This window comes from Arachis stenosperma, chromosome 9 (assembly GCF_014773155.1).
Source record: "Arachis stenosperma cultivar V10309 chromosome 9, arast.V10309.gnm1.PFL2, whole genome shotgun sequence".
NCBI lineage: Eukaryota > Viridiplantae > Streptophyta > Magnoliopsida > Fabales > Fabaceae > Arachis > Arachis stenosperma.
The window spans coordinates 93,233,586-93,252,576 of record NC_080385.1 but is presented as its reverse complement, the minus strand read 5'-3'; the positions used below and the strand labels follow the sequence as shown (position 1 = coordinate 93,252,576).

At 39.1% G+C, this 18,991-nt stretch overlaps 1 non-coding gene across 1 annotated transcript; it reads right to left on the bottom strand.

Annotated features, from left to right (window-relative positions):
• Positions 1–363: 363 nt before the first annotated feature.
• Positions 364–467, bottom strand: LOC130952858 (small nucleolar RNA R71). The gene has a single exon (XR_009075033.1). It is a non-coding gene; the product is annotated as a small nucleolar RNA R71 (small nucleolar RNA).
• Positions 468–18,991: the final 18,524 nt, after the last annotated feature.

Genomic DNA, 18,991 nt, shown 5'->3' with positions numbered 1-18,991 from the left:
GTGCTTGGTGACTTTACTGCACCTACTCCTGATTTCTATGGGAGAAGCATCTCAATCCCTGCCATTGGAGCAAACAACTTTGAGCTTAAGCCTCAATTAGTTTCTCTAATGCAACAGAATTGCAAGTTTCATGGACTTCCAATGGAAGATCCTCATCAGTTTTTAGCTGAGTTCTTGCAAATCTGTGACACAGTCAAGACTAATGGGGTTAACCCTGAGGTCTATAGACTGATGCTATTCCCTTTTGCTGTGAGAGACAGAGCTAGAATATGGTTGGACTCTCAACCTAAAGAAAGCCTGGACTCTTGGGAAAAGCTAGTCAATGCCTTCTTGGCAAAGTTCTTTCCTCCACAAAGATGGAGTAAGCTTAGAGTGGAAGTCCAAACCTTCAGACAGAAGGATGGAGAATCCCTCTATGAAGCTTGGGAAAGATACAAACAATTAATCAGAAGATGTCCATCTGACATGCTTTCTGAATGGAGCATCATAGGTATTTTCTATGATGGTCTCTCTGAACTATCCAAGATGTCTTTGGATAGCTCTGCAGGAGGATCTCTTCATTTGAAGAAGACGCCTGCAGAAGCTCAAGAACTGATTGAAATGGTTGCAAATAACCAATTCATGTACACTTCTGAGAGGAATCCTGTGAACAATGGGACTGGTCAGAAGAAAGGAGTTCTTGAGATTGATGCTCTGAATGCCATATTGGCTCAGAACAAAATATTGACTCAACAAGTCAATTTGATTTCTCAAAGTCTGTCTGGAATGCAAAATGCACCAAACAGTACTAAGGATGCTTCATCTGAGGAAGAAGCCTATGATCCTGAGAACCCTTCCATGGAAGAGGTGAATTACCTAGGAGAACCCTATGGTAATACCTATGATTCTTCATGGAGAAATCACCCAAACCTCTCATGGAAGAATCAAGAGAGACCTCAACAAGGTTTCAATAATAATGGTGGAAGAAACAGGCTTAGCAATAGCAAGCCTTTTCCATCATCTTCTCAGCAACAGACAGAGAGTTCTAAGCAGAATAATTCTGACTTAGCAACCATGGTCTCTGATCTAATAAAGACCACTCAAAGTTTCATGAATGAAACAAGATCCTCCATTAGAAACTTGGAAGGACAAGTGGGTCAGCTGAGCAAGAAAATTACTGAACTTCCTCCAAGCACTCTCCCAAGTAACACTGAAGAAAATCCAAAAGGAGAGTGCAAAGCCATCAATATGGCCGAATTCTGGGAGGAAGAAGAGGCAGTGAACGCCACTAAGGAAGACCTCAATGGGCGTGCACTGGCCTCCAGTGAGTTCCCCAATGAGGAACCTTGGGAATCTGAGGCTCAAACTGAGACCATAGAGATTCCCTTGGACTTACTACTGCCTTTCATGAGCTCTGATGAGTATTCTTCCTCTGAAGAGGATGAGTATGTCACTGAAGAGCAAGTTGCTAAATACCTTGGAGCAATCATGGAGCTAAATGACAAGTTATTTGGAAATGAGACTTGGGAAGATGAACCTCCCTTGCTCACCAAAGAACTGGATAACTTGTCTAGGCAGAAACTGCCTCAAAAGAGGCAGGATCCTGGGAAGTTTTCTATACCTTGTACCATAGGCACCATGACCTTCAAGAAGGCCTTGTGTGACTTAGGGTCAAGTGTGAACCTCATGCCCCTCTCTGTAATGGAGAAATTAGGGATCTTTGAGGTGCAAGCTGCAAAAATCTCACTAGAGATGGCAGACAACTCAAGAAAACAAGCCTATGGACTTGTAGAGGATGTTCTGGTTAAGGTTGAAGACCATTACATCCCTACTGATTTCATAGTCCTAGAGACTGGGAAGTGCATGGATGAATCCATCATCCTTGGCAGACCATTCCTAGCCACAGCAAAGGCTGTGATTGATGTTGATGGAGGAGAGTTGATCATTCAAGTGAATGAAGAATCCATGGTGTTTAAGGCCCAAGGATATCCCTCTATCATCATGGAGAAGAAGCATGAAGAGCTTCTCTCAAAACAGAGCCAAGCAGAGCCCCCACAGTCAAACTCTAAGTTTGGTGTTGGGAGGCCACAACCAAACTCTAAGTTTGGTGTTGAACCCCCACATTCAAACTCTAAGTTTGGTGTTGGGAAGGTCCAACACGGTTCTGAGCATTTCTGAGGCTCCATGAGAGACCTCTGTCAAGCTAGTGACAGTAAAGAAGCGCTTGTTGGGAGGCAACCCAATGATTTATAATTAATTATTTTCTTTTGTTATTTTATCTTTTTGTAGGTTGATGATCATAAGAAGTCATAAAAATAATGAAAAAAGCAAAAACAGAATGAAAAACAGGAAGAAAAACAGCACACCCTGGAGGAAGATGCTGCTGGCGTTCAAACGCCAGTCAGCCTAGCAGATGGGCGTTTAACGCCCAGTCTGGCACCTTTCTGGGCGTTTAACGCCAGAAAGGGGCACCAAACTGGCGTTAAACGCCAGTAAAGGTATAAAACCTGGCGTTAAACGCCAGGAATGGGCACCAGCCCGGCGTTTAACGCCAGAATTGGCCCAAAACGTGGATTTTGGTGCCAATTGGTGCAGGGATGCCTTTTCCTTGACACTACAGGATCTGTGGACCCCACAGGACCCTACTACAGGATCTGTGGACCCCACAGGACCCTACAATCACTCTCTCTTCTTCCCCCATTCACCAATCACCTCAACACCTCTTCCCCAAAAACCCCTCACCTATCAAATCCCATCTTTCTCTTCACCACTCACATCCATCCTTCATAAAACCCCACCAACCTCACACTTCAAACTCAAACCACTTTCCCTCCCAAACCCACCCTCAAATGACCGAACTTTCATCCCCTCTCTCCTATATAAACCCCTCTTTACACCCTTCATTTCCACACAACCTAAACACCACTTCTTCCCCCTTTGGCCGAATACACCTCCATCTCCCTCTTCCTCATTTCTTCTTCTTCTACTCCCTTCTTTCTTCTTTTGCTCGAGGACGAGCAAACATTTTAAGTTTGGTGTGGTAAAAGCGTTGCTTTTTCGTTTTTCCATAACCATTATGGCACCAAAGGCCGGAGAAACCTCTAAAAAGAGGAAAGGGAAGGCAAAGGCTTCCACCTCCGAGTCATGGGAGATGGATAGATTCCTCTCAAAGGTGCATCAAGACCACTTCTATGAAGTTGTGGCCTTGAAGAAGGTGATCCCCGAAGTCCCTTTTTCACTCAAAAAGGGTGAATATCCGGAGATCCGCCATGAGATCCGAAGAAGAGGTTGGGAAGTACTTACCAACCCCATTCAACAAGTCGGAATCTTGATGGTTCAAGAGTTCTATGCCAATGCATGGATCACCAAGAACCATGACCAAAGTGTGAACCCGAATCCAAAGAATTATCTTACTATGGTTCGGGGGAAATACTTGGATTTCAGTCCGGAGAGTGTGAGGATGGCGTTCAACTTGCCCATGATGCAAGGAGATGAGCATCCTTACACTAGAAGGGTCAACTTTGATCAAAGGTTGGACCAAGTCCTCACAGTCATATGTGAAGAGGGCGCACAATGGAGGCAAGACTCAAGAGGAAAGCCGGTTCAATTAAGAAGGCATGACCTCAAGCCCGTAGCTAGAGGATGGTTAGAGTTCATACAACGCTCAATCATTCCCACTAGCAACCGGTCCGAAGTGACCATAGACCGGGCCATCATGATCCATAGTATCATGATTAGAGAAGAAATAGAAGTTCATGAGGTTATAGCTCAAGAACTCTATAAAGTGGCGGACAAGACCTCCACTTTGGCAAGATTAGCCTTTCCTCACCTCATTTGTCACCTCTGTTATTCAGTTGGAGTTGACATAGAGGGAGACACCCCCATTGATGAGGACAAGCCCATCACTAAACAAAGGATGGAGTACACAAGGGAGCCCTCTCATCATGAGATCCCTGAGACACCTCAAGGGATGCATTTTCCTCCATACAACTATTGGGAGCAACTGAACACCTCCCTAGGAGAATTGAGTTCCAACATGGGACAACTAAGGGTGGAGCACCAAGAACACTCCATCATCCTTCATGAGATTAGAGAAGATCAAAGAATCATGAGGGAGGAACAACAAAGACAAGGAAGAGACATTGAGGAGCTCAAGCACTCCATAGGACCTTCAAAAGCAAGGAAGAGCCGCCATCACTAAGGTGGACCCATTCCTTGATTTCCTTGTTCTTTATCTCTCTGTTTTTCGAATTCTATGCTTTATGTTATCCATGTTTGTGTCTTATGATCATTAGTGTCTTAGTGTCTATGCCTTAAAGTTATGAATGTCCTATGAATCCATCACCTTTCTTGAATAAAAATGTGCTTAATTGAAAAAGGAAGAATTGCATGAATTTTGAATTTTATAATAGTTTAATTATTTTGATGTGGTGGCAATATTTTTGTTCTCTGAATGTATGCTTAAACAGTGCATATGTATCTTGAATTTGTGGTTCATGAATGTTGGCTCTTGAAAGAATGATGAAAAAGGAGACATGTTACTGAGGATCTGAAAAATCAATAAAATGATTCTTGAAGCAAGAAAAAGCTATTCAAAAAAAAAAAAAAAAAATCGAAAAAAGAAAGAAAAAGAAAGAAAAAGAAAGAATAAGAGTTGTGATCCAAGGTAAATAAGAGTGTGCTTAAGAACCCTGGACACCTCTAATTGGGGACTTTAGCAAAGCTGAGTCACAATCTGAAAAGGTTCACCCAATTATGTGTCTGTGGCATGTATGTATCCGGTGGTAATACTGGAAGACAGAGTGCTTTGGGCCACGGCCAAGACTCAATAAATAGCTATGTTCAAGAATCATCATACTTCACTAGGAGAATCATTAACACTATCTGGACTCTGAGTTCCTAAAGAAGCCAACCATTCTGGATTTCAAAGGAGAGATTGAGATGCCAAAACTGTTCAGAAGCAAAAAGTTAAAAGCCCCGCTCATCTAATTAATACTGATCTTCACAGATGTTTTTGGAATTCATTGCATATTCTCTTCTTTTTATCTTATTTGATTTTCAGTTGCTTGAGGACAAGCAACAATTTAAGTTTGGTGTTGTGATGAGCGGATAATTTGTATACTTTTTGGCATTGTTTTTAGTATGTTTTTGATATCTTTTAGTTAGATTTTAGTATATTTTTATTAGTTTTTATTTAAAATTCACTTTTCTGGACTTTACTATGAGTTTGTGTGTTTTTCTGTGATTTCAGGTATTTTCTGGCTGAAATTGAGGGACTTGAGCAAAAATCTGATTCAGAGACCAAAAAGGACTGCAGATGCTGTTGGATTCTGACCTCCCTGCACTCGAAGTGGATTTTCTGGAGCTACAGAAGCCCAATTGGCGCGCTCTCAACGGCGTTGGAAAGTAGACATCCAGGGCTTTCCAGCAATATATAATAGTCCATACTTTATCCAAGATCTGATGGCCCAAACCCGCGAAGCAATCCGGCCTCAGAAATTCCAGCGTTAAACGCCGGAACAGGAATAAAAGTTGGAGTTAAACGCCCAAACTGGCATGGGAGCTGGCGTTTAACTCCAGAAAGGGTCTCTACACGAATTTCCTTGATTGCTCAGCCCAAGCACACACCAAGTGGGCCCGGAAGTGGATTTTTATGTCATTTACTCATCTATGTAATAGTTTTCTATAAGTAGGACCTTCTACTATTGTATGACAGAGAGTCGAAGAGACGACATCTGAGTAGCTATCTTTGTTTTATGCTATCTTAGACCTTTGGGAGGCTGGCCATTCGGCCATGCCTAACCTTTGTTCTTATGTATTTTCAACGGTGGAGTTTCTACACACCATAGATTAAGGGTGTGGAGCTCTGCTGTACCTCGAGTATTAATGCAATTACTATTGTTCTTCCATTCAACTCCGCTTGTTCTTTATCTAAGATATCACTTGTTCTTCAACCTATGAACAAGATGACTGACAACCATTCTTGTTCTACAAGCATTCAAGGCTTTAGTGAATATCTCTTGGATTTCTGATTGCATGATGCATGGTTGATCGCCTGACAACCGAGTGCTCGTCTGACAAACGAGCCAGCCATTCCATGAGATCAGAGTCTTCGTGGTATAGGCAAGAACTGATGGCGGCATTCAAGAGAATCCGGAAGGTCTAACCTTGTCTGTGGTGTTCTGAGTAGGATTCAATGACTGAATGACTGTGACGTGCTTCAAACCTGTAACCTACTGGGCGTTAGTGACAGACGCAAAAGAGTGATTCTATTCCGGTAGGGGAGGGAACCAAACCGGTGATTGGCGGCACTGTGACAGAGTGCTCTGCATTAGCTTTCACTGCGCGGATGGGAGGTAGCTGCTGACAACAGTGAGACCCTACACAAGTTTGCCATGGAAAGGAGTAAGAAGGATTGGATGAAGACTGTAGGAAAGCAGAGAGACGGAAGGGAAGGCATCTTCATACACTTGTCTGAAGCTCATACACCAATGATATACATAAGTATCTCTATCTTTACCTTTTCTGTTATTTTCGTTTATCATCATCATATACATTTGAGTCTGCCTGACTAAGATTTACAAGATGACCATAGCTTGCTTCAATACTAACAATCTCCGTGGGATCGACCCTTACTCACGTAAGGTTTTATTACTTGGACGACCCAGTACACTTGCTGGTTAGTTGTGCGAAGTTGTGTAATGCCATGGTATTAGGCGCACCAAGTTCTTGGAGCCATTACCGGGGATTATTTGAGTTGTGAAAAAGTATTGTTCACAATTTCGCGCACCAGTATACTTATTCTACTTTGAGATGTATGAATGCTCAAAATTATGATCATTCCAATATTTTTGGTTCATTGTATACTTATATTTTGTTTCAGTATAATTTTTATTGTTTAAAGATTATTGTATGGTATTATTTTGGGCGTATACATTTTTATTTTATAATAATTAACTAATTTAATTAACGATACAGGATTATATATATTATATTCTCAAATATTAGAGTTTAGATAAAAAAATTGTTAGAAATTTCTGTTTATATATATATATATATATATATATATATATATATATATATATAAACAGAAATTTTAAAAAAAAAATGAGGGACAAAAGGCTACACTTATATAGAGTAGCTATAGGTATACTATTTGCTACATTTATAAAGTGATGCAGTAGCTCTGAAAAGTGTAGCCTATTCCTTAGAATTATGGTAACTATTAGTGCTGAAAAGCGTAGCCTTAGGTTTTGAACAGCATCACTTAAAAAGCGTACCCTATTCTCAAAGGCGAGAAGCGTAGCCTTTGCTACAGAAAAGCGTAGCCTTTGAGAATAGGCAACACTACTATAGGCATCGCCTACAAAAGTGTCTCCGAAGCTTAAAAAGCGTAGCCTTTTCCTAAGGCATCATTTTTTTTTGGTTTTGGCTACACTTTTTAAGTGTACTTGAATGGGTGTTTTTCTTGTAGTGCATGTGCACATAGCCCAAGGTTGTACGCCACGTCCTGCAAGTTGATAGTGGCCTTGATGATTGGACTTTTGTGTGGTCTAGAATTCACAATAAATTCTCGTTGTAAGTATAGTTTCTAAACCAACAATAATCCTTTCATGCAAAAATTTGGTATGCATTAGGATTGGAGTTATACTTATATGAGGCCGGAGGAGGTTGTTGCCAAGAAGGTTGTCCATAAGCTTGTGGCTCTGCCCAACCTTGATTGCTCCATCCTTGGCGCATGTTGTCATTGAGGCTCACATCTCCTACAACACAATTAGAACCAAAGCCAAAGTAAGAATTCATGGTGAAAGCAAAATAAAACTAACAAAGTGCTAAGCTAACAAAAGCTAACAAACAAGCAAAAGACAACTATCTTCACACTATTCACATATATACAATAACCAATAACAAGGCACACAATTGCAAGTCCCCGGCAACGGCGCCATTTTGATGATTGGACTTTTGTGTGGTCTAGAATTCACAATAAATTCTCGTTGCAAGTATAGTTTCTAAACCAACAATAATTCTTTCATGCAAAAATTTGTTTGTCACAAGTAACAAACCCCTAAAATTAAAAAACCGAAGTATTTAAACCTCGGGTCGTTCTCCCTAGGAATTGCAATAAAGTGTTCTTGTTATTCGTTATGAGTTGTATATTTTGGGGTTTTTGGATGAGAAACATGAAATGTAAATGGTAATGAAAATCAAATGATAAAATGGTCTTGGCAAAGTTTGGTGGTCAAGGATTCCTATCCTTATCACTCTAATCTCATCATGATAATTGCAAAGATCAATCTCATGAAATCATACTCTAACTAGTAAAGGAGAGCCAAATGAGCTATATCAATCCAAGTCCATAAATCCTATCTATTCACTTATTGGATTAATGAAAGCTAGAGTCAATGGCTACTAATGAGCGGATAATTTATACGCTTTTTGGCATTGTTTTTAGGTAGTTTCTAGTATGTTTTAGTTACTTTTTAGTATATTTTTATTAGTTTTTATGCAAAAATCACATTTCTGGACTTTACTATGAGTTTGTGTATTTTTCTGTGATTTCAGGTATTTTCTGGCTGAAATTGAGAGACCTAAGCAAAAATCTTATTCAGAGGCTGAGAAAGGACTGCAGATGCTGTTGGATTCTGACCTCTCTACACTTAAAGTGGATTTTCTGGATCTACAAAAATTCAATTGGCGCGTTCTCAATTGCTTTGAAAAGTATACATGTTGGGCTTTCCAGAAATGTATAATAGTCCATACTTTGTGATGGTGTTTTTGCGGAAAATGAATTTCCAACACACAAATCCAACCGGCAAGTATACCGGGTCGCATCAAGTAGTAAAACTCACGGGAGTGAGGTCGATCCCACAGGGATTGATGGATCAAGCAATTTTAGTGGGTGATTAGTTTAGTCAAGCTAACATTTAGAGAATTGTGTGAAATTGTAGCCAACAGAAAGTAAATGACAATGAATTTAAAGTTGCAGAATGTAAATTGGTAAGTAACTTAAAGGGCAAGAAATGTGAATTGCAAGAATCTTAAATGACAAGAAATATAAAATGCATTAAATGTAAAGGGGAGTGGGTGCTGGAAATTAAAGAGAGCAATAGATCAAAGCTTAGAGAAACTTGCAGGAAAAGTAAATCAGATCATGAACAGAGATGTAAAATGCAGAGCACTTGCAGAAGAATTAAATTGCTTGAAAGTAAATTGAATTCAGTGAGAACAGAAAGCAATGAGAACCAAAGATCAAAATCAAGCTCAATGTAAATTAAATTGTAAACTTGCAGCAAAGGAACTTGTAGTAAAGGAGAAATTAAAATCGTAGAAGAAGAAAACAGAGAGAATTCTCAAGGTGAGATTGAAACAGAATTCCTTCAATGCTCAACCCAAGATTCAAAACAGAAATGAAACTAAAGAGAGAGTTTTCTAATCCTAATGCTCCGTAGTGGAGCTCGCCTCTCTTAATAAAATGAAACAGATGCCTATTTATAGGCATTTTTACAAAATGAAAATGAAATTCAAAACAAATTACAACTAAAATGAAATTTCTATTCTAACTATCTCTTGTGCCTTTGAGTGGTGTCAATTGGGCCCTTGCTCTTGATGGAATTGGATTGACAAAAGCCTCTGTTGATTGCTCTTGGAGTTGGAGAGAAACCCATTGTGAACCGGGCCATGAATCATAAAAGCTTGAGTAAAAGTTTGAGGCAAAATTTTACTCAAACGTTTTATACCAGCTGCCCTCATTTGCTGCTACCAACGTTTGGGCTAAAGTTTGGGGTCAAACTTTTAGCCAAACGTTGGGCCTTCTTGCATGCATGTTGGGGTACTACTTTGTCTGCTTGTCAACGTTGCAATTTTCATGCCCACTATAGACTATTATATATGGTTAGAAAGCTCTGAATGTCAGCTTTCTAACCCAATTAGAATCACCTCTATTGGACATCTACAACTCAAGTTATGCTCATTTGAAGAGGACAAGGTCGCTGGCTTTGGTGTGCAGCGTTTGAGGTAAAGTTTGCCTCAAACGTGGTCGAAAATGCCAGTTCTGGAGGCTCAAACGTATTGTCCACCCCATACTATTATATATTGTTGGAAAGCCCTGAATGTCTACTTTCCAATGTCGTTAGAAGCGCATCATTTGGAGCTCTACAGCTCGAGTTATACTCCGTCGAAGGTGCAGAGGTCAGTTGGCCTCACTGCAGGTTGCCACCATGTTCGTTTATGCACATTGCGGGGCAGTTTTCTCCCTCAATTTTAGTGTCCACCATGCAGTGCCATATATGCTTGGAAAGCTCTCGATTCCTACTTTCCATTTCTTTTTGAATCACCTCATTTGGAGCTCTGTAGCTCAAGTTATTCTTGTTGGAAGTATACCCCTTTAGGCTGTTGTGGTGTGTGGCGCCAACGTTTGCCAAAAAGTTTGAGGCAAACGTTGGCGCAAGATTTTTCCTCCAGGGTGTTTGTTTTGTGATGCCAACGTTTGCCAAAAAGCTTGAGGAAAACGTTGGCGCAAGCTTTTGCTCCAGGGTGTAGTCAAGCTCCTCCAAAAGTTTGAGCTAAAGTTTGAGGCAAACTTTAGCTCAAGCTTTTTGTCCTCTCTTGCTCTTTGTTTTGAGCCACGCTTTTCTTCCTTTGGGCCACGCTTTTCTTCCTTGATTTGGTCATGGGTCACGCTTTTAGAAGCGTGGCCTAAGCCTCCAAAGTGTGCTCCAACTTCAAAGTGTGCCCAAAATTCCTCTTTTCTTCTTTTTAGCTTATTTTGTGCTCTTTTTGCTTCTTTTACTTCTTATTTCCTACAAAGTTTATCAAATCAAAAGATCAAAGAAATGTACCATTTAAGCACCAAAGAATGCAATATTTAAGCACTAATCATAAATTTCTTGTATGAAAAAGCATAGAAAAACATGACATGGTGACATGTCATCACAACACCAAACTTAAACCTTGCTTGTCCCCAAGCAAGAAAAGAATCATGCATTTAAAGATTGACAATCCAAGGTAAGAAGAGTAGCAACTCAATTTTCATGGTAAGCTAGTTTTCTAAGCATGCTACAATCGCAAAAGAGATGTAAATGATTGATGCTTCCATCTAGCTCAATTTATGAAATCTTTTTCTTATATTTCTTCCTTGAAGCAAACTTTTAATTTTCTTATTAGCTTCTCCTTTTGGGAGCTTTGCCCCATGAGTTGATAACAAAGCTACGACTTCTAAATGCTTTGTTTTCAAGTATTACCACTTGATACATAAGCACCACAAGCATTTGATTAGAGGACTTCATTAAGCTCATTTTTTTTCTTTTCTTAACTCTCTAATCATTGATGCTCAGAGCCTTGAGCTTTGAGGGAGTGCTTTTGCACTTTGAGCCTAACCTTGACTTCTAAGTGTTTTGTTTTCAAGAATATGGCTTGATACATAAACACCACAAGTACTTAGCAAATAAATTGCCATTGGTACTCAGAGCCTTCAGCTTTCTCATTCTTTCCCTTTTTCTTTTCTTGCTTTATTTTTGCATTTGCTTCTTCAAGGTTTTCATGATTTTCAAAAGATTTCACAAAATGTCCTAGATGAAAACTTCAATTAAATAAAATCCAATGTAATCAAGCAACAGTCAAACATACTAGCTTTCCAGTACTTTTATGCACATGCTAAACTCTTCTTTAAATCCTTGTTTGTTTATGATCATGATACTTTATTGCTTTTGAATTCACAAAACTCAAGTTGGTAATCATAATGCCACAACACCATGTTGCAATTTAGAAATCAAACTATGCCTTTTCACACACACATGCATACAGAGAAGGTAAAGACAATCATGCAGTTTATAGTGCTTGAAACAAATGAGAGGAAAAGGAACTTTACAACCTTGTAGTTCATCTTTTCTTTTGTTGTCATTTTCCTCCCATTCTTCCTCTTTCCCTTGCCAACTCAAAATGCTTGCTCATCCTCAAGCAACAATTAGAACAATGGCTATGGGGCTAAGATGGATCATGAATGTCTTACACAATGAAAAGTTAGTAGTACATGTGTTCTAAGCAAGCAAAATTAAAGATAATAATCAAGGCACAAGAGACAGAGACATTTTGATTGCATAGATAAGAAGGTGTGCACAATACATTGCATAAAAGATAAGTGGCACACCAAACTTAGTGTGACACTTTCACTTGGAATTAATGCAAGTATCTTGTAAGAATTGGAACCAAATTTTGTTGCATAGCAACACCAAACTTAGAATGCAACCATATGTCAATTTATTTGAATTAAAACTAAACAAGAGAAACTGTTATTTGTTGAATACAATTACCAAGCCAAGATTTGCCATGAATAAGGATCTCTTGGTGATGTATTAACAAGAACAATTAATAAAAGAAAACAAAAGAATAAAAAAAGGTGACTAAAACAAAGAGAATGCAAATGAAATGTCAAAACAAAAGAAAAATAACAATGCAAAGGCAATATGATTATGCAGACAAGTGATGTTGCTGGATGAGTTACATAGAAAAATAAGTGGCACACCAAACTTAGAATCTTAGTGTGACACTTTCATGTAGAATTGATGCAATCATCCAAAGGAATTGAAAATAATTTGTTGCAAGGCAACACCAAACTTAGAATGTGATCATATGCCAATTTATTGAAATTTAAACAAGGCAAGGAGAAGGAATGTTACCTACTGTTGACCTATTCTTCACTTTTTTCCTCTTCTTCCAGTTTGTTAAGAGGAATGACCTCAAAGGGGGAGAAGATTCAGCTAGTGTCCCTTGTCTTGGCCTCTTCTCAGCAAGCTTCCTTTTGCACATGGCTTGATTGACCTTGCTTGCTGGACCAGGAACATGATTGGTGCTCTTGTTAGTTGCCTTCACTTCTTGGATGTCAAGACATGGTTGCTGTGTGATGTTTGGAGTTTCGTATTCATCCAGAGCTTTTTGAATTGGTGGTTCCATGAGCTTTTCTTCTATGTACTTCTCTGCTTCACTTGAGTGTAAATTTTCTGGAATGACTTCCTCACTTTCTTGCTCCTCCACTCCTTTCTTTGCACCCAACATTTGACTTAATAGTTCTTTTATGGAGGAGGTTTGTTGTTCTTCCCAAGATTTCTTCATCTCCTCTTCATATTTTTCGATCACAGATTCAAGGGAAGTTTGTGAGGGTTGTGAATGTTCATGTTCCTTTGTCACCTCAAGTAGCATTTGTGAATGTAAAATCCTTGGCTCATGTCCCTCATCCTTCATTGCAATTTCACTTGACACAGGGACCTTTTGTTTTTGTTTTTCCATTTTCTCCTTCCATGCATTCGACAATTGGCCTAATTGCACTTCCATATTTTTGAGGGAGTTCTCTTGTTCTTTCTGGTACTTCTCTTTCTCCCCCACAAATCTTTTGAGCATGGGCTCAAGCTTTGAGATTCTTTGGCTATTGGAAGTTTGTGTGAGTGGTAAGTTTTGAAAGGGGCTTTTTGTTGAAGCATGGTCAAGTGATGATATCTTTGGATGAATATCATATGGAGCATTAGAATTCCTTTTCCAGCCACCATTGGAATTATGACTTGCATCATTTTGTGGTGAAGGGAAATATCCTATATGGTTTTCTTGCTCATCTTGTGTCTGTGAAGCAAATCTCCATGGATTGGAGTGCTTAGAATCTGTGATTTCTTGGTGATATTCCCAACTACCATTAGAGATTGGTGATGGTGGGTGATATCCCATAAAATTTTCTTTGACCATAAGATGAGTTGAACTCCATTTGTATTTTGTAAACATCAATGAAATTTGAAATTCATGTCACAGAAAAAGAATTTCTTAGTGAGGCAATAACTCAAACACCTTGCTATCAATTTAAAACAGAGAACAAAAACAAAAAAAATGCTTGATCTAGACTTCTCACCCACTTAATCATTGTTGATCTAATCAATCCCCGGCAACAGCGCCAAAAACTTGATGGTGTTTTTGCGGAAAACGAATTTCCAACACACAAATCCAACCGGCAAGTATACCGGGTCGCATCAAGTAGTAAAACTCACGGGAGTGAGGTCGATCCCACAGGGATTGATGGATCAAGCAATTTTAGTGGGTGATTAGTTTAGTCAAGCTAACATTTAGAGAATTGTGTGAAATTGTAGCCAACAGAAAGTAAATGACAATGAATTTAAAGTTGCAGAATGTAAATTGGTAAGTAACTTAAAGGGCAAGAAATGTAAATTGCAAGAATCTTAAATGACAAGAAATATAAAATGCATTAAATGTAAAGGGGAGTGGGTGCTGGAAATTAAAGAGAGCAATAGATCAAAGCTTAGAGAAACTTGCAGGAAAAGTAAATCAGATCATGAACAGAGATGTAAAATGCAGAGCACTTGCAGAAGAATTAAATTGCTTGAAAGTAAATTGAATTCAGTGAGAACAGAAAGCAATGAGAACCAAAGATCAAAATCAAGCTCAATGTAAATTAAATTGTAAACTTGCAGCAAAGGAACTTGTAGTAAAGGAGAAATTAAAATCGCAGAAGAAGAAAACAGAGAGAATTCTCAAGGTGAGATTGAAACAGAATTCCTTCAATGCTCAACCCAAGATTCAAAACAGAAATGAAACTAAAGAGAGAGTTTTCTAATCCTAATGCTCCCTAGTGGAGCTCGCCTCTCTTAATAAAATGAAACAGATGCCTATTTATAGGCATTTTTACAAAATGAAAATAAAATTCAAAACAAATTACAACTAAAATGAAATTTCTATTCTAACTATCTCTTGTGCCTTTGAGTGGTGTCAATTGGGCTGTTGTGGTGTGTGGCGCCAACGTTTGCCAAAAAGTTTGAGGCAAACGTTGGCGCAAGCTTTTTCCTCCAGGGTGTTTGTTTTGTGATGCCAACGTTTGCCAAAAAGCTTGAGGAAAACGTTGGCGCAAGCTTTTGCTCCAGGGTGTAGTCAAGCTCCTCCAAAAGTTTGAGCTAAAGTTTGAGGCAAACTTTAGCTCAAGCTTTTTGTCCTCTCTTGCTCTTTGTTTTGAGCCACGCTTTTCTTCCTTTGGGCCATGCTTTTCTTCCTTGATTTGGTCATGGGTCACGCTTTTAGAAGCGTGGCCTAAGCCTCCAAAGTGTGCTCTAACTTCAAAGTGTGCCCAAAATTCCTCTTTTCTTCTTTTTAGCTTATTTTGTGCTCTTTTTGCTTCTTTTTCTTCTTATTTCCTACAAAGTTTATCAAATCAAAAGATCAAAGAAATGTACCATTTAAGCACCAAAGAATGCAATATTTAAGCACTAATCATAAATTTCTTGTATGAAAAAGCATAGAAAAACATGACATGTTGACATGTCATGTTTTTCTATGCTTTTTCATACAAGAAATTTATGATTAGTGCTTAAATATTGCATCCAAACACCCACGAGAGACCCTTTTTCTGGCTTAAAACGCCAGAACTGGCACCAAAGCTGGAGTTAAACGCCCAACCTGGCACTAAACCTGGCGTTTAAACTCCAAGAAGAGCCTATGCACGTGAAAGCTTCAATGCTCAGCTCAAACACACACCAAGTGAGTCCCGGAAGTGGATTTCTGCACTATCTACTCATTTTCTATAAACCTAGTTTACTAGTTTAGTATAAATAGCACTTTTTACTATTGTATTCACATCTTTGGACCATACTCCGATCCTTAGATCAGGTCTTTGAACATTATTTAGATTGAATTATGCCATTTGGGAGGCTGGCCATTCGGCCATGCCTAGACCTTGTTCTTATGTATTTTTCAAAGGTGGAGTTTCTACACTGGTGGACGAAATTGTTATTCATGTGTTATTCCATTTTGTAAAATTCATTGCTTTTCATTCCCTGGCAATGGCGCCAAAAACATGATGCCAATACCATGGTTCACAACTCCGTTCAACTTAACCAGCAAGTGTACTGGGTCATCCAAGTAATACCTTACGTGAGTAAGGGTCGATCCCACAGAGATTGTTGGTATGAAGCAAGCTATGGTCACCTTGTAAATCTCAGTTAGGCAGATTAAATGTTTATGGGTTTCGAAATTAATAATAGAAAGAAAATAAAAGGGATAGAAATACTTATGTAAATTAATAGTGGGAATTTCAGATAAGTGTATGGAGATGCTGTGTTCCTCTTGAATCTCTACTTTCCTATTACATTCATCCAATCCTTCGTACTCCTTTCCATGGTAAGCTGTATGTAGGGCATCACCGTTGTCAGTGGCTACATCCCATCCTCTCAGTGAAAACGTTCCTATGCTCTGTCACAGCACGGCTAATCAGCTGTTGGTTCTCGATCATGTTGGAATAGGATTCATTGATCCTTTTGCGTTTGTCATCATGCCCAGCAATCGCGAGTTTGAAGCTCGTCACAGTCATTCAATCCCAGAATCCTACTCGGAATACCGCAGACAAGGTTTAGACTTTCCGGATCCTCATGAATACCGCCATCTATCTAGCTTATACCACGAAGATTCTGTTGGGGAATCTAAGAGATATGCGCCTGGCCTAGAGTAGAACGGAAGTGGTTGTCAATCACGCGCGTTCATAGGTGAGAATGATGATGAGTGTCACGGATCATCACATTCATCAAAGTTAAGTGTAACGTATATCTTGGAATAAGAATAGAAGAGAATTGAATAGAAAGTAATAGTAATTATATTGAAACTTGAGGTACAGCAGAGCTCCACACCCTTAATCTATGGTGTGCAGAAACTCCACCGTTGAAAATACATAAGTGAAAGGTTCAGGCATGGCCGAGAGGTCAGCCCCCATGATCTGAGAACTAATCATCCCAAGATGTCTAATACACTAGTAAAAAGTCCTATTTATAATAAACTAGCTACTAGGGTTTACATGAGTAAGTAATTGATGCATAAATCCACTTCCGGGGCCCACTTGGTGTATGCTTGGGCTGAGCTTGATCTATCCACGAGCTGAGGCTTTTCTTGGAGTTGAACTCCAAGTTATGACGTGTTTTGGGCGTTCAACTCCGGATCATGACGTGTTTCTGGCGTTTAACTCCAGACAGCAGCATGTACTTGGCGTTCAACGCCAAGTTACGTCATCAATTTCCATATAAAGTATGGACTATTATATATTGCTGGAAAGCTCTGGATGTCTAATTTCCAACGCCGTTGAGAGCGCGCCATTTGGAGTTCTGTAGCTCTAGAACATCCATTTTGAGTGCAGGGAGGTCAGATTCCAACAGCATCAGCAGTCCTTTTGTCAGCCTTTTTCAGAGTTTTGCTCAAATCCCTCAATTTCAGCCAGAAATTACCTGAAATCACAGAAAAACACACAAACTCATAGTAAAGTCCAGAAATGTGAATTTAGCATAAAAACTAATGAAAACATCCCTAAAAGTAGCTTGAACTTACTAAAAACTACCTAAAAACAATGCCAAAAAGCGTATAAATTATCCGCTCATCACAACACCAAACTTAAATTGTTGCTTGTCCCCAAGCAACTGAAAATCAAATAGGATAAAAAGAAGAGAATATACTATAAATTCTAGAATATCAATGAATATTAATTATAATTAGATGAGCGGGACTTGTAGCTTTTTTCTTCTGAACAGTTTTGGCATCTCACTTTTTTCTTTGAAGTTTAGAATGATTGGCTTCTCTAGGAACTTAGAATTTTGGATAGTGTTATTGACTTTCCTAGTTAAGCATGTTGATTCTTGAACACAGCTACTTTTATGAGTCTTGGCCGTGGCCCTAAGTATTTTGTTTTCCAGTATTACCACCGGATACATAAATGCCACAGACACATGACTGGGTGAACCTTTTCAGATTGTGACTCAGCTTTGCTAGAGTCCCCAGTTAGTGGTGTCCAGAGCTCTTAAGCACACTCTTTTTGCTTTGGATCACGACTTTAACCAATCAGTCTCAAGCTTTTCACTTGGACCTTCATGCCACAAGCACATGGTTAGGGACAGCTTAGTTTAGCCGCTTAGGCCTGGATTTTATTTCCTTGGGCCCTCCTATCCATTGATGCTCAAAGCCTTGGATCCTTTTCACCCTTGCCTTTTGGTTTTAAGGGCTATTGGCTTTTTTTGCTTGCTTTTTCTTTTTCTCTTTTTTTTTTCGCAAGCTTCTTCTTGTTCACTGCTTTTTCTTGCTTCAAGAATCAATTTCATGATTTTTCAGATCCTCAATAACATTTCTCTTTGTTCATCATTCTTTCAAGAGCCAACAGTTTTAATATTCATAAACAACAAGATCAAAAATATGCACTGTTCAAGCATTCATTCAGAAAACAAGAAGTATTGTCACCACATCAATATAATTAAACTAAATTCAAGGATAAATTCGAAATTCATGTACTTCTTGTTCTTTTGAATTAAAACATTTTTCATTTAAGAGAGGTGAAGGATTAATGGAATTTATTCATAGCTTTAAGGCATAGTTACTGCATACTAATGATCATGAAGTAGAGACACAAAACATAGATAAACACAGCATAAAAACCGAAAAGCAGAAAGAAATAAGAACAAGGAATGAATCCACCTGAGTGAGGGTGGCGCCTTCTTGAAGGTCCAATGGTGCTTTTTGAGCTCCTTTATGTCTCTTCCCTGCTTCTGTTGCATGATTCCTAGTAATTTTGGTGTTCCTATCCTTAGTTGCTCCCAATAATTGTGTGGAGGACAATTTATCCCCTGAGGTATCTCAGGGATCTCTTGATTTGCAGTCAAATGTTCTACCACTGAGCTATAAACCCTTTACATGAGTCTTTCCATCTCCCATGACTCAGAGGTGGAAGCTTTTGTCTTCCCCTTTTTTTTTCTTTCTTTTTTTTTTTTTTGAGGTTTCTTTGGCCTTAGGTGCCATTAATGGTAATGGAAAAGCAAAAAAGCTATGCTTTTACCACACCAAACTTAAAATATTCCTCGCCCTCGAGCAAGAGAAGAAAGAAGAGAAGAAGAAGAAGAAGAAAATGGAGGAGAATGAGGGGAGATGGATTCGGCTATATGGGTGGGATTGGGTGGGAAAGAGAAGTTGAATTGTAAAGTTAGGTGGGGTGTATGGGGAAGAG